This window comes from Oncorhynchus keta, chromosome 27 (genome assembly GCF_023373465.1).
Source record: "Oncorhynchus keta strain PuntledgeMale-10-30-2019 chromosome 27, Oket_V2, whole genome shotgun sequence".
NCBI classification, from domain to species: Eukaryota; Metazoa; Chordata; class Actinopteri; order Salmoniformes; family Salmonidae; genus Oncorhynchus; species Oncorhynchus keta.
In genome coordinates this window covers 11,107,817-11,121,727 of record NC_068447.1, presented here as the reverse complement: position 1 = coordinate 11,121,727, position 13,911 = coordinate 11,107,817, and the positions used below count along the sequence as shown (strand labels likewise).

Here is a 13,911-nt window from a genome sequence, read left to right as displayed (position 1 = left end):
GGCTGGGATCGAAGTCTTCAATGGGGAATGAGGTATAGGCTTGAGCTTTATAGATCAACCTTTGTTTTCCCCTGGTTGCTTTCCACGTCTTCCTCTGTTCTGAGCCAGCAGCCTTCACATGAAAGCAGTGTTCTCTCAGGTCAGCTGAGTTGTTGTCCTGTTCCTGGTAGGTGGGTGTGTTCTGGGATGTGAGAAGGACACTGTTAAGGTCAGCTCTTCCTTTGTGTGGGCTGACACATGATGGGGTGTGGATTGGAATGAGGGGATGTTGAAACAGTCTCGAAAGGGATGGGTCCTGTAGAAACTGGCATTTGATTGGGTACGTTGTGTGTGGAGGGGCCATCCGATTGGGTACGTTGTGTGTGTGGAGGGGCCATCCGATTGGGTACGTTGTGTGTGGAGGGGCCATCCGATTGGGTACGTTGTGTGTGGAGGGGCCATCTGATTGGGTACGTTGTGTGTGGAGGGGCCATCTGATTGGGTACGTTGTGTGTGGAGGGGCCATCCGATTGTGTACGTTGTGTGTGGAGGGGCCATCCGATTGGGTTGTCTCTCTGCTGTTGCAGAGGTGAAATGGATTTTTAATTTTAAAAGTTGAAACAGGCAGATGACTTGGTTAGTGACAGCTCATATGCCACCACCACCACACCCAGAAACACCAGATACCACGCCTTGAACCACTGGACGCTTTTAACGGGAACAGTAACTCATCACGTACAGGACCGTCATGCCCAAACACCTGAGCACCTTAGCAAATTTGAATGTTGTTTCTATCATCGGATGTTGAATGTTGCTCCGAGTGGAAGACGTGAATGGCCTAAATATTGAATGGAATTGTGTGTTCAATCAAGCAGATTCAGTCATGTAGTTTGGTTTCTGTTCTCCTTGTGGTATTGGAATTGGGCCTCCAGACAAATGTTGTGTCCTCTCTGTGTGTGCTGTGTCAATACACACACATCCTAACTAACGTTACCGGTTCAATGTTTGGCGTTCCAGCCATGCCATACTTACTATTGGATCACGTGCATGTCACACACACACACACACACACACACACACACACACACACCATAACACAGATAAACAGTATATTGATGTATCTTATCATTCCATACTCTACACAAGAATGCACATAACACTTTTGCTCAGATTTGAATTTGTCTTATGTGTTTTCTATGTGTAATGAAGAGAACAAACACACATCCCTCAGTGCGCACCAGGGGTATAAAGTACTTCAGTAAAATTACTTTAAAGTATTTAAGTCGTTTTTGTGGTATCTGTACTTTACTGTTTATATTTTTGACAACTTTTACTTCACTACATTCCTGAATAAAATATTGTACTTTTTACTCCATACATTTTCCCTGACCCCCAAAAGTATTTGTTACATTTTGAAATCTCAGCAGGACAGGAAATAGTCCAATTTACACACTTATCAAGAAAACATCCCTGGTCATTCCTACTGCCTTTAATCTGGCAGACTCACTAAACAGAGAACATCCCTGGTCATTCCTACTGCTTTTAATCTGGCAGACTCACTAAACAGAGAACATCCCTGGTCATTCCTACTGCCTTTAATCTGGCAGACTCACTAAACAGAGAACATCCCTGGTCATTCCTACTGCCTTTAATCTGGCAGACTCACTAAACAGAGAACATCCCTGGTCATTCCTACTGCCTTTAATCTGGCAGACTCACTAAACAGAGAACATCCCTGGTCATTCCTACTGCCTTTAATCTGGCAGACTCACTAAACAGAGAACATCCCTGGTCATTCCTACTGCCTTTAATCTGGTGGACTCACTAAACAGAGAACATCCCTGGTCATTCCTACTGCCTTTAATCTGGCAGACTCACTAAACAACTGCTTCGTTTGTAAATTATGTTTGAGTGTGCCCCTGGATATCTCTAAATGGAAGGAGAAAAACAAGAAAATCGTGCCGTCTAGTTTGCCTAATATAAGGAATGTGAAGTTATTTATACTTTTACTTTTGATACTTAAGTATATTTAAAACCAAATACTTTTAGACTTTTACTGAAGTAGTATTTCACTGGGTGACTTTCACTTTTATCTGAGTAATTTTCTAATAAGCAATCTTTCCTTTTACTCAGGTATGACTTTTGGGTACTTTTTTTCACGACTAGTGAGGGAGGACCTGGGACATCCCCACACCACAGGGGAACCTATTAAAATGTACCCTATATTTTCCAGAAAGAAATGCCCTCATGTTTATCCATTTCGCTCATGTTTCATTACAAACCAAAACAACACACTTCTTTCTCTGTCCTGTTTTCCCCCTGAAACACGTAGGGTATGCTCTCTCTGTCCTGTTTCCCCCTGAAACACGTAGGGTATGCTCTCTCTGTCCTGTTTCCCCCTGAAACACGTAGGGTATGCTCTTTCTCTAAAACACACAGATCCGTTGGCAGCTGTACGATGTATAGAGTAGGTGTGGCCTATCACCTGGTTTTATTGTGGCATTAGAAAGAGAACCAACCAGCTGCTTAGGGGAGGCCACACCCTGTTACAGCACAGGATGACTTACTGCTGTCCTACCTAACAAACATGTTCATTCAGTTCTCCCTGACCGCTCCTCATCTCATTGGTGCTTTATAACATATTCGCTCCTGATTTGTGTTAGAGAAAAATGACCTGAGAAGAACGACTGAAAGAGAGGTTGAAAGTTAATAGCAGGTTGAGTTATGAAGACTGAGTGACAGGTGGAATCCCCCTTGAGTCAACGACTGAGTCTCTGTCCGACCTCAGTGGTGAAGGAGGTTAAAGTGAATGGCGGGAACAGCTCATTTTAAGGAATGATATGTGGAATCCCCCCTCGCTCTGACCTCAGTGGTGAATGAGGTTGGAAAGTAAACAGAGTGCCAAAGAGCATCATTTCGAAACAAATTGTGGGAGAGAATGTAGTCTACTGATACAGTATGGTGGAGGGAGAGAATGTAGTCTACTGATACAGGATGGTGGAGGGAGAGAATGTAGTCTACTGATACAGGATGGTGGAGGGAGAGAATGTAGTCTACTGATACAGTATGGTGGAGGGAGAGAATGTAGTCTACTGATACAGGATGGTGGAGGGAGAGAATGTAGTCTACTGATACAGGATGGTGGAGGGAGAGAATGTAGTCTACTGATACAGGATGGTGGAGGGAGAGAATGTAGTCTACTGATACAGGATGGTGGAGGGAGAGAATGTAGTCTACTGATACAGGATGGTGGAGGGAGAGAATGTAGTCTACTGATACAGGATGGTGGAGGGAGAGAATGTAGTCTACTGATACAGGATGGTGGAGGGAGAGAATGTAGTCTACTGATACAGGATGGTGGAGGGAGAGAATGTAGTCTACTGATACAGGATGGTGGAGGGAGAGAATGTAGTCTACTGATACAGGATGGTGGAGGGAGAGAATGGTCTACTGATACAGTATGGTGGAGGGAGAGAATGTAGTCTACTGATACAGGATGGTGGAGGGAGAGAATGTAGTCTACTGATACAGTATGGTGGAGGGAGAGAATGTAGTCTACTGATACAGGATGGTGGAGGGAGAGAATGTAGTCTACTGATACAGGATGGTGGAGGGAGAGAATGTAGTCTACTGATACAGTATGGTGGAGGGAGAGAATGTAGTCTACTGATACAGGATGGTGGAGGGAGAGAATGTAGTCTACTGGGATGGTGGAGGGAGAGAATGTAGTCTACTGATACAGGATGGTGGAGGGAGAGAATGTAGTCTACTGATACAGGATGGTGGAGGGAGAGAATGTAGTCTACTGATACAGGATGGTGGAGGGAGAGAATGTAGTCTACTGATACAGTATGGTGGAGGGAGAGAATGTAGTCTACTGATACAGTATGGTTTAGGGAGAGAATGTAGTCTACTGATACAGGATGGTGGAGGGAGAGAATGTAGTCTACTGATACAGTATGGTGGAGGGAGAGAATGTAGTCTACTGATACAGTATGGTGGAGGGAGAGAATGTAGTCTACTGATACAGTATGGTGGAGGGAGAGAATGTAGTCTACTGATACAGTATGGTTTAGGGAGAGAATGTAGTCTACTGATACAGGATGGTGGAGGGAGAGAATGTAGTCTACTGATACAGGATGGTGGAGGGAGAGAATGTAGTCTACTGATACAGTATGGTGGAGGGAGAGAATGTAGTCTACTGATACAGGATGGTGGAGGGAGGGCAGTGAGGGAGGAGAATGCCTGAGGGGGTTTGAGTTAGTACCAATTATGGGTGAATAATATCTGGACATGCGGTTCTGACAGAATAACGGGTAACCCATTTGGACCGTCAGTGGGAGAGGGCAGGTCTGAGGATGATAGTTGGAAGTGGGAGGACGAAAGATAGGCAGGAAATAAAGGAATAGTTTATCTCCTTTGTGTCTGTGAGAGTGCCACACCTCAACTGAAGGCTACATCCCCTGCAAGCCACTACGTAACACACATTATAAACCGGGTGGTTCGGGCCCTGAATGCTGATTGGCTGACAGCCGTGGTATATCACACGGTAAAATATGTATTTTTTTCTGGTCTAATTACGTTGGTAACCAGTTTATAGTGTCCAGGCACTCCGTGTTGTGTCGTGCTTAAGAACAGCCTTTAGTGGTGGTATATTGGCCATAAACTCCCCCACCCCTCCGGGCCTTATTGCTTTAACATCATACAGGCTATATTTGACTCTTTTACCACATGTATTCTGTGACTGGAGAACTTGAGCTCTTGCTATTTTGTATTTTTTGTGGACATTTCATAGGCAGCACATATTTGTTCTAGACAGTCGAGCCCTTCCAATGAATACATAAACACTGCACATAGGATCCACACTGCACATAGGATCCACACTGCACATAGGATCCACACTGCACATAGGATCCACACTGCACATAGGATCCACACTGCACATAGGATCCACACTGCACATAGGATCCACACTGCACATAGGATCCACACTGCACATAGGATCCACACTGCACATAGGATCCACACTGCACATAGGATCCACACTGCACATAGGATCCACACTGCACATAGGATACACACTGCACATAGGATACACACGTCACAGCGGCAGGGAATAGGTGTAAGTCAGACTGCCCTAAAGGAAAGGAGACTGTACCCCTGGGACCCATCAGCCCGCCTCCCTCATCCTCCCTCCCCCAACCACCACACACTAGCAGTCGTGTTGCAGACCAGACAAGCAACAACACGCCAGCATCACTGTGGTGTGTGTGTGTGTGTGCACTCACCGTCACGTGTCCACTCGTTTGTTTACCCATCCATCCATGTTTACTCATTTTCTTCAATCCAATTGACAAAATCACCAATCACGGCTGACTGTCCTCCCCCTGATAGATGATGTAGCAGATCCCGTCTCCCCGATTTGTCTTGCCTATACCTGGTCACCATGGGGATTTTGTTTAAATTTTCAAGTGTACGTTTTAAATAATACGTTTTAAATAGAGTAGTGTTGGTATGTTTCTGAAATGACCATGCTAAATGAAGTGGATGTGTTTTTATAGTTGTCGTACAGTGCTTTGATACAGTGGATTGAACAGTGTCCTAGACCCGTTCACGTGACCACCTTAAACAAAGGACCTCTGGGTGCGCGCACGTACAGACAAGTGTATGTGTGTCCCCCCCACACACACAGTAATGTGTGTCGCTATCTGCTGTGCCCAGCCGTCCCCACAGGTAACATGTCAGTATGCAAACGTGCAGTAACAGACATTCTGATGGGTAGAGGACCAGGTGAACAGTAACAGACATTCTGATGGGTCGAGGACCAGGTGAACAGTAACTGACATTCTGATGGGTAGAGGACCAGGTGAACAGTAACAGACATTCTGATGGGTCGAGGACCAGGTGAACAGTAACAGACATTCTGATGGGTCGAGGACCAGGTGAACAGTAACAGACATTCTGATGGGTCGAGGACCAGGTGAACAGTAACTGACATTCTGATGGGTAGAGGACCAGGTGAACAGTAACTGACATTCTGATGGGTAGAGGACCAGGTGAACAGTAACAGACATTCTGATGGGTCGAGGACCAGGTGAACAGTAACAGACATTCTGATGGGTCGAGGACCAGGTGAACAGTCACAGACATTCTGATGGGTCGAGGACCAGGTGAACAGTAACAGACATTCTGATGGGTAGAGGACCAGGTGAACAGTAACAGACATTCTGATGGGTCGAGGACCAGGTGAACAGTCACAGACATTCTGATGGGTAGAGGACCAGGTGAACAGTAACAGACATTCTGATGGGTCGAGGACCAGGTGAACAGTCACAGACATTCTGATGGGTCGAGGACCAGGTGAACAGTAACAGACATTCTGATGGGTCGAGGACCAGGTGAACAGTCACAGACATTCTGATGGGTAGAGGACCAGGTGAACAGTAACAGACATTCTGATGGGTAGAGGACCAGGTGAACAGTAACAGACATTCTGATGGGTAGAGGACCAGGTGAACAGTAACATGCATTCTGATGGGTAGAGGACCAGGTGAACAGTAACAGACATTCTGATGGGTAGAGGACCAGGTGAACAGTAACAGACATTCTGATGGGTCGAGGACCAGGTGAACAGTAACAGACATTCTGATGGGTAGAGGACCAGGTGAACAGTAACATACATTCTGATGGGTAGAGGACCAGGTGAACAGTAACAGACATTCTGATGGGTAGAGGACCAGGTGAACAGTAACAGACATTCTGATGGGTCGAGGACCAGGTGAACAGTAACAGACATTCTGATGGGTAGAGGACCAGGTGAACAGTAACATACATTCTGATGGGTAGAGGACCAGGTGAACAGTAACAGACATTCTGATGGGTAGAGGACCAGGTGAACAGTAATAGACATTCTGATGGGTAGATCTGAACTTGGGTTGGCCATTGCCTGTCTGTTTTTCTAACCTCCACAATGGCACAGAATCCTCACAACTCTCTTTTGGATTTTAAATGGTAACCACTAAGGTTGAAATATTCAGAGGTTGAAACTTTCTGTGGAATTCATTTTAATACCATTTGAAATGTAGATGTTTTTTGACATTGGATATATTTACCATATCATATGAAGACAGAAACATAAACCTTTTACCTTCTCATAAGTAGACATATTTGCAAATGATTAAATCTTTCCAATATAATTTTTTTTTTTAAATGTTACGAATTTAAATTAAATGAGTTGACTTCACATGGGATGATTTCACTGAACAAGAAAATTAATATTGACTGATCCCCCAATGATCCATCGCATCTCCCAAAATCTTTCCAACATACATCTGTAAAATGATAGTCTAGAAACTAAAGCTTTGGTTGACTTCCTCTCAGGCTTCCATGTCTTCTCCCTGGACCTCCTCAATGTCCACCTCTTGAACGTCAGACTCTGAGGCCTCATCTTCACTGTCACTTTCCAACCTTGTTGAGGATGACTTGTTGTCAGGTTCAAAAATCCTCAAATTTGCCCGGATGGCCACCAATTTTTAAACCCTTGCATTGGTCAGCCGGTTGCGTGCTTTGGTGTGTGTGTTCCCAAACAAGGACCAGTTGCGCTCCGAGGTGGCTGATGTTGGTGGGATTTGTAGGATGAGGGGAAAGAGCCTCAGATCCACAAAGTCCCTTCCACCAGGTGGCTGATGAGATATGTTGGCATGACTGCCATATTGCATCTCCATCCCAAAGCCCTTGCTTGGAAGTGTACTTCGCCAGACTGCCAAGAACCTTACCCTCATCCAGGCCAAGGTGGCGAGACACAGTATTGATGACACCATAGGCCCTGTTGACCTCTGCACCAGACAGGATGCTCTTGCCAGCATACTTGGGGTCCAAAGTGTACACTGCGGGCTTCAGGCAGAAGTCTTCACAACTTCTGATATATTTCAGAACTGCACATACCTCTGCTTGGAGCAACAGTGACGTGGGCAGGGCATTGCGGATTTCTTCTCTTACATCTGCAAGCAGTCTGAACATCAGACAGGATTGCATTGTCTCCCTCAATCTGTGCAATGGCTACTGCTGTAGGTTTCAGGAGTTTCAGGCTGCTTACCACTCTCTCCCAAAATACATAATCCAGGAGGATCCTCTTGATGAGGCTGTCCATATTGGCAGACTGTGATATGGCCATTTCTTGGAGAGACTCCTTCCCCTCCAGAAGACTGTCAAACATGATGACAACACCACCCCAACAGGTGTTGCTGGGAAGCTTCAATGTGGTGCTCTTATTCTTCTCACTTTGCTTGATGAGGTAGATTGCTGCTATAACTTGATGATCCTTCACATACCAAACCATTTCCCTGGTTCTCTAGTAGGGTGTATCCATTGTTTTCAGTGCCATGATGTCCTTGATGAGCAGATTCCATGCATGAGCAGCACAGCCAATGGGTGTGATGTGAGGGTAGTACTCCTCCACTTTAGACCAAGCAGCCTTCATGTTGGCAGTATTGTCTGTCACTCGTGCAAATATCTTCTGTGATCCAAGGTCATTGACTGCCTTCAGCTCATCTGCAATGTAGAGACTGGTGTGTCTGTTGTCCCTTGTGTCTGTGCTCTGGTAGAATACTGGTTGAGGGGTGGAGATGATGTAGTTCATTATTCCTTGCCCATTAACATTCGACCACCCATCAGAGATGATTGCAATAAAGTCTGCTTACTCTATGATTTGCATGACCTTCACGTTAACTCTGTTGAACTCTGCATCCAGCAAATGAGTAGATAAAGCATGTCTGGTTGGAGGGGTGTATGCTGGGCGAAGAACATTCAGAAATCTCTTCCAATACACATTGGCTGTGAGCATCAGAGGGGAACCAGTTGCATACACCGCTTGAGCAAGACATTCATCAGCATCTCTGACTACTTTCCTCCATTGAGTCAAAAAAAACTTCTGATTCCAGGAGGACCATGAGCTGTTGCTATCGATAAGGTGTCGGATTCATCATTTTCACCTCGAATAGAAGAAGTAGAGGGACTTTTGTCAGAAGTTGCTTGTTGTGAGCACTGAGGGAACTTTATGCACTTGGTCAGATGATTCAGCATCTTTGTTGCATTTTTCACATATGATTTGGCACAGTATTTGCAAATATACACAGCTTTTCCTTCTACATTAGCTGCAGTGAAATGTCTCCACACATCAGATAGTGTCCCTGGCAATTTCCTTTAACGATTAGAAAAAAATTGGTATGAAGAAATACAATTCCATTTACAGATAAATAGTTAAGCAGTTAGATTAAACAACTCCTTTGTAAGTTTTTTTTTACATGAAACATATATGGAAACAGGTGAATTAACACTGAGTTAGCAGGCTCAAGCAAGCTAAAACCCACATGGTAGCAAAAATGAACTAACAAAAATTGTTAACAAGTTAGAAATTATTTAAACACACTTTGCTGTAGGATACTATTTTCTAGTTAACAAAAAATGATGTATATCATATAAAATATATTCACCCAACCCAGTATTGTAATCAACCCCGTTCTGCTAGCGGAACCCCCCCTCGCCAAGCCACAGAAAAACACAGCCATTTTTTCCAGCCAAAGAGAGGAGTCACAAAAAGAAGAAATGGAGAAAATGAATCACTAACCTTTTGATCTTCATCAGATGACACTCATAGGACTTCATGTTACACAATACATGTATGTTTTGTTTGATAAAGTTCATATATATATTTTTTAAAATCTCAGTTTACATTGGCCTGTTACGTTCAGTAGTTCTAAAACATGCAGAGATATTGCAGAGACCCACATCAATTTACAGAAATACTCATAATAAACATTGATAAAGATGACTATTATACAATACATGGAACTTTAGATAAACTTCTCCTTAATGCAAACGCTGTGTCAGATTTTTTTTAAACTTACGGAAAAAGCAAACAATGCAATAATCTGATTACAGCCTTTAGACAACAAACCAGCCAAAAAGATACCTGCCATATTGGGTAGTCAACATTACTCAGAAATAGCATTTTAAATATTCACTTAACTTTGATCTTCATTGGAATGCACTCCCAGGAATCCCAGTTCCACCATAATTGTTTGATTTGTTCGATAATGTCCATCAGTTATGTCCAAATATCTTCTTTTGTTACCTTATATAATGTTACTTACCCTACATTATTCATCTCATATGCATATGTATATACTGTACTCTACATCATCGACTGCATCCTTATGTAATACATGTATCACTAGCCACTTTAACTATGCCACTTTGTTTACTTTGTCTACACACTCATCTCATATGTATATACTGTACTCGATACCATCTACTGTATGCTGCTCTGTACCATCACTCATTCATATATCCTTATGTACATATTCCTTATCCCCTTACACTGTGTATAAGACAGTAGTTTTGGAATTGTTAGTTAGATTACTTGTTGGTTATCACTGCATTCTCGGAACTAGAAGCACAAGCATTTCGCTACACTCGCATTAACATCTGCTAACCATGTGTATGTGACAAATAAAATTTGATTTGATTTTTAAACAAATCCAAAAGCGCGTTCAGGTCGCGTCGGACGAAAAGTTCAAAAAGTTCTGTTACAGCACGTAGAAACATGCCAAACTAAGTATAGAATCAATCTTTTGGATGTTTTTAACGTAACTTCATTAATGTTCCAACCGGACAATTCCATTGTCTGTACAAATGAAGTGGAACGTAGCTACCTTTCACTTGAGCGTGCCAGACCGAGGCTGTGGCACTCTGCCAGACCACTTACTCAAAGAGCCCTTTTGAGACCCTCCTTTAGAATAGAATCCTCAAAAGAGGTTCTAAATACTGTTGACATCTAGTGGATGCCTTGGGAAGTGAAACATAACTAATATCACCCTGTATCTTCAATGGGGGCTGAGTTGAAAAACTACAAAACTCAGATTTCCCACTTCCTGGTTGGATTTTTTTTCTCTGGTTTTTGCCTGCCATATGCGTTCTGTTATACTCAAATCATTCAAACAGTTTTAGAAACGTCAGTGTTTTCTATCCAAATTTACAAATTATTTATGGCTGAGTAGCAGGCAGCTTAATTTATAATCAATCCTCAGGTTGTTTTTACAATAAATAATCGCTAATATTTCAACCGGACCATAGCTTTTTCAATAGGAGAGAGAGAGAGAGAGAAAATGTCTGCTCCAAGCTGTTGGCGCATGCCAACAAAACTCTGCTGGCACCCAGCCCATCCACTGACATGATGTGATCGTTCTCGCTCATTTTTCAGAATAAAAGGCTGAAACGATGTCTGAAGACTGTTCATACCATGTGGAAGCCATAGGGAATCTGGTTGATATCCCTTTAAATGGAGGGAAGGCATGCAATGGAACAGGGAGCTTTCAAAATAAGAGGCACTTCCGAGTTGGATTTTCCTCAGGTTTTCGCCTGCAATATCAGTTCTGTTATACTCAATATTTTGACAGTTTTGGAAACTTAAGAGTGTTTCCTATCCTAATCTGACAATTATATGCATATTCTAGCTTCTGGGCCTGAGAAATAGGCAGTTTCATTTGGGTACGTTTTTCATCCAAACATTAAAATACTGCCCCCTACACTCAACAGGTTAAGGACAACAAAGTGAAGGTATTGGAGTGGGCATCACAAAGCCCTGACCTCAATCCTGTAGAAAATTTGTGGGCAGAACTGAAAAGGTGTGTGCGAGCAAGGAGGAGGCTGACAAACCTGACTCAGTTACACCAGCTTTGTCAGGAGGAACGAGCCAAAATTCACCCAAGTTATTGTGGGAAGCTTGTGGAAGACTACCTGAAACGGTTGACCCAAGTTAAACAATTTCAAGGCAATGCTACCAAATACTAATTGAGTGTATGTGAACCTCTGACCCACTGGGAATGTGATGAAAGAAATAAAAGCTGAAATCAATCATTCTCTCTACTATTATTCTGACATCCACGTTCTTAAAATAAAGTGGTTATCCTAACTGACCTAAGAGAGGGAATTTTTACTTTGATTAAATGTCAGGAATTGTGACGCTGAGTTTTTAAATGTAGTTGGCTAAGGTGTATGTAAACTTCCAACTTTAACTGTACCATTGACTATTGGATGTTCTTATACACACTTTAGTATTGCGAGCTTAATCTCGGGAGTTGATAGGCTTGATGTTATAAACAGCGCTGTGCTTCAAGCATTGCTAAGAGCTGCTGGCAAACGCAGTAAAGTGCTGTTTTTTTATGCTTACGAGCCTGCTGCTGTCTTCCATCGCTCAGTCAGACTACTCGATCAAATATCAAATCATATACTTAATTATAATATAATAAACACACAAATACGAGTCTTCGGTCATTAATATGGTCAAATCCGGAAACTATAATTTCGAAAACAAAAAGTTTATTCTTTCTGTGAAACATGGAACCATTACGTATTTTATCTAACAGGTGGCAACCCTAAGTCTAAATATTGCTGTTACATTGCACGACCTTCAATGTTATGTCATAATTATATAAACTTCTGGCAAATTAATTACGGTCTTTACACAGTTGGCAACGAGCCAGGCGGCTCAAACTGCTGCATTATACCCTGATCTCAGAGCAGCTTGCACTGAACGCAAGAGAAGTGACACAATTTCCCTAGTTAATATTGCCGGCTAACATGAATTTCTTAACTACATATGCAGGTTTAAAAAAAAATATTTACTTGTGTATTGATTTTAAGAAAGGCATTTATGTTTATGGTTAGGTACATTTGTGTAACGATTGTGCTTTTTCCGCAAATGCGCTTTAGTTAAATCACCACCTGTTTGGCCAAGTTGAAGTCGTCCATGATTCGATGATAAAATAACAGGCACAGCATTGATTTTATATATATATATATATATTTTACTAGGCAAGTCAGTTAAGAACAAATTCTTATTTTCAATGACTGCCTAGGAACAGTGGGTTAACTGCCTGTTCAGGGGTAGAACGACAAATTTGTACCTTGTCAGCTCAAGGGTTTGAACTTGCCACCTTCCGATTACTAGTCCAACGCTCTAAACATATCTTACAAAAAAAAATATCAAACCTCACATGGTTGATGATATTACTAGGTTAAGTAGCTTGTTTTCCGTTGCATGGGGCGGCAGGGTAGCCTAGGCTAGGCTACCCTGCCGCCCCATGCAACGGAAAACGGAAAACAAGCTACTTAACCTAGTAATATCATCAACCATGTGAGGTTTGATATTTTTTTTTTGTAAGATATGTTTAATGCTAGCAACTTACCTTGGCTCCTTGCAGCCACAAGGTCCTTTTGACGCTGCACTCGCGTAACAGGTGGTCAGCCTGCCACGTAGTCTCCTCGTGCATTGCAATGTAATCGGCCATAATCAACGTCCAAGAAGGCCGATCGATTTGTTATGAGAATTTAAAATCGTCCCCATTTAATCGGTCAACCTCTGTGTATGCACTGAGAAGAGTGGCATCTTGGCTAGGGGGTTACGGAGAGACATGAGTCTTTCACTTTTTGGTGTGGCTGGGTAAAAGGCTGTTCTTAATTGCCAGTCCCACACTGTGCTGATGTTGTCCACCCGGAGGGTAACCTTTTCCAGAAGAAGGTGTAACCTCCTCCCTCTTTCAGGGACCCTTCATCCAGGAACCTGGTTTCACTCGGGGCACAAATGTCAATGTTGTAGAGCCTTAGTTTTTCAGCCATCAAAGCTGTTCTCCGTTGGGGGTCGCTATTATCGTCACTGTCCAAAATAATTATGTTGTTCCATGTTGCCAGGGAATTATTTTCTAAGGGCATTTTTTGACCGCTGAGTGGAACTCCCGATAGGTTCGGTAGTCTATCCAGGATGGAGTGAGTGAGCCATTGTTAGGCCACCTTTTCCTAGGCGCCTCCCCAGCTGGGGTGAGCAGTGTGGATCCTAAATTGGGCTGCTCAGTCACACAGTGGTCTGCCGAGAGC

General features: G+C 43.1%; 1 protein-coding gene across 1 annotated transcript in view; it reads left to right on the top strand.

Annotated features, from left to right (window-relative positions):
* The window catches only part of LOC118359536 (bcl-2-like protein 1), a 31,379-nt gene that overhangs the window by 2,971 nt on the left and 14,497 nt on the right, over positions 1-13,911 (top strand). The window lies entirely within an intron of this gene.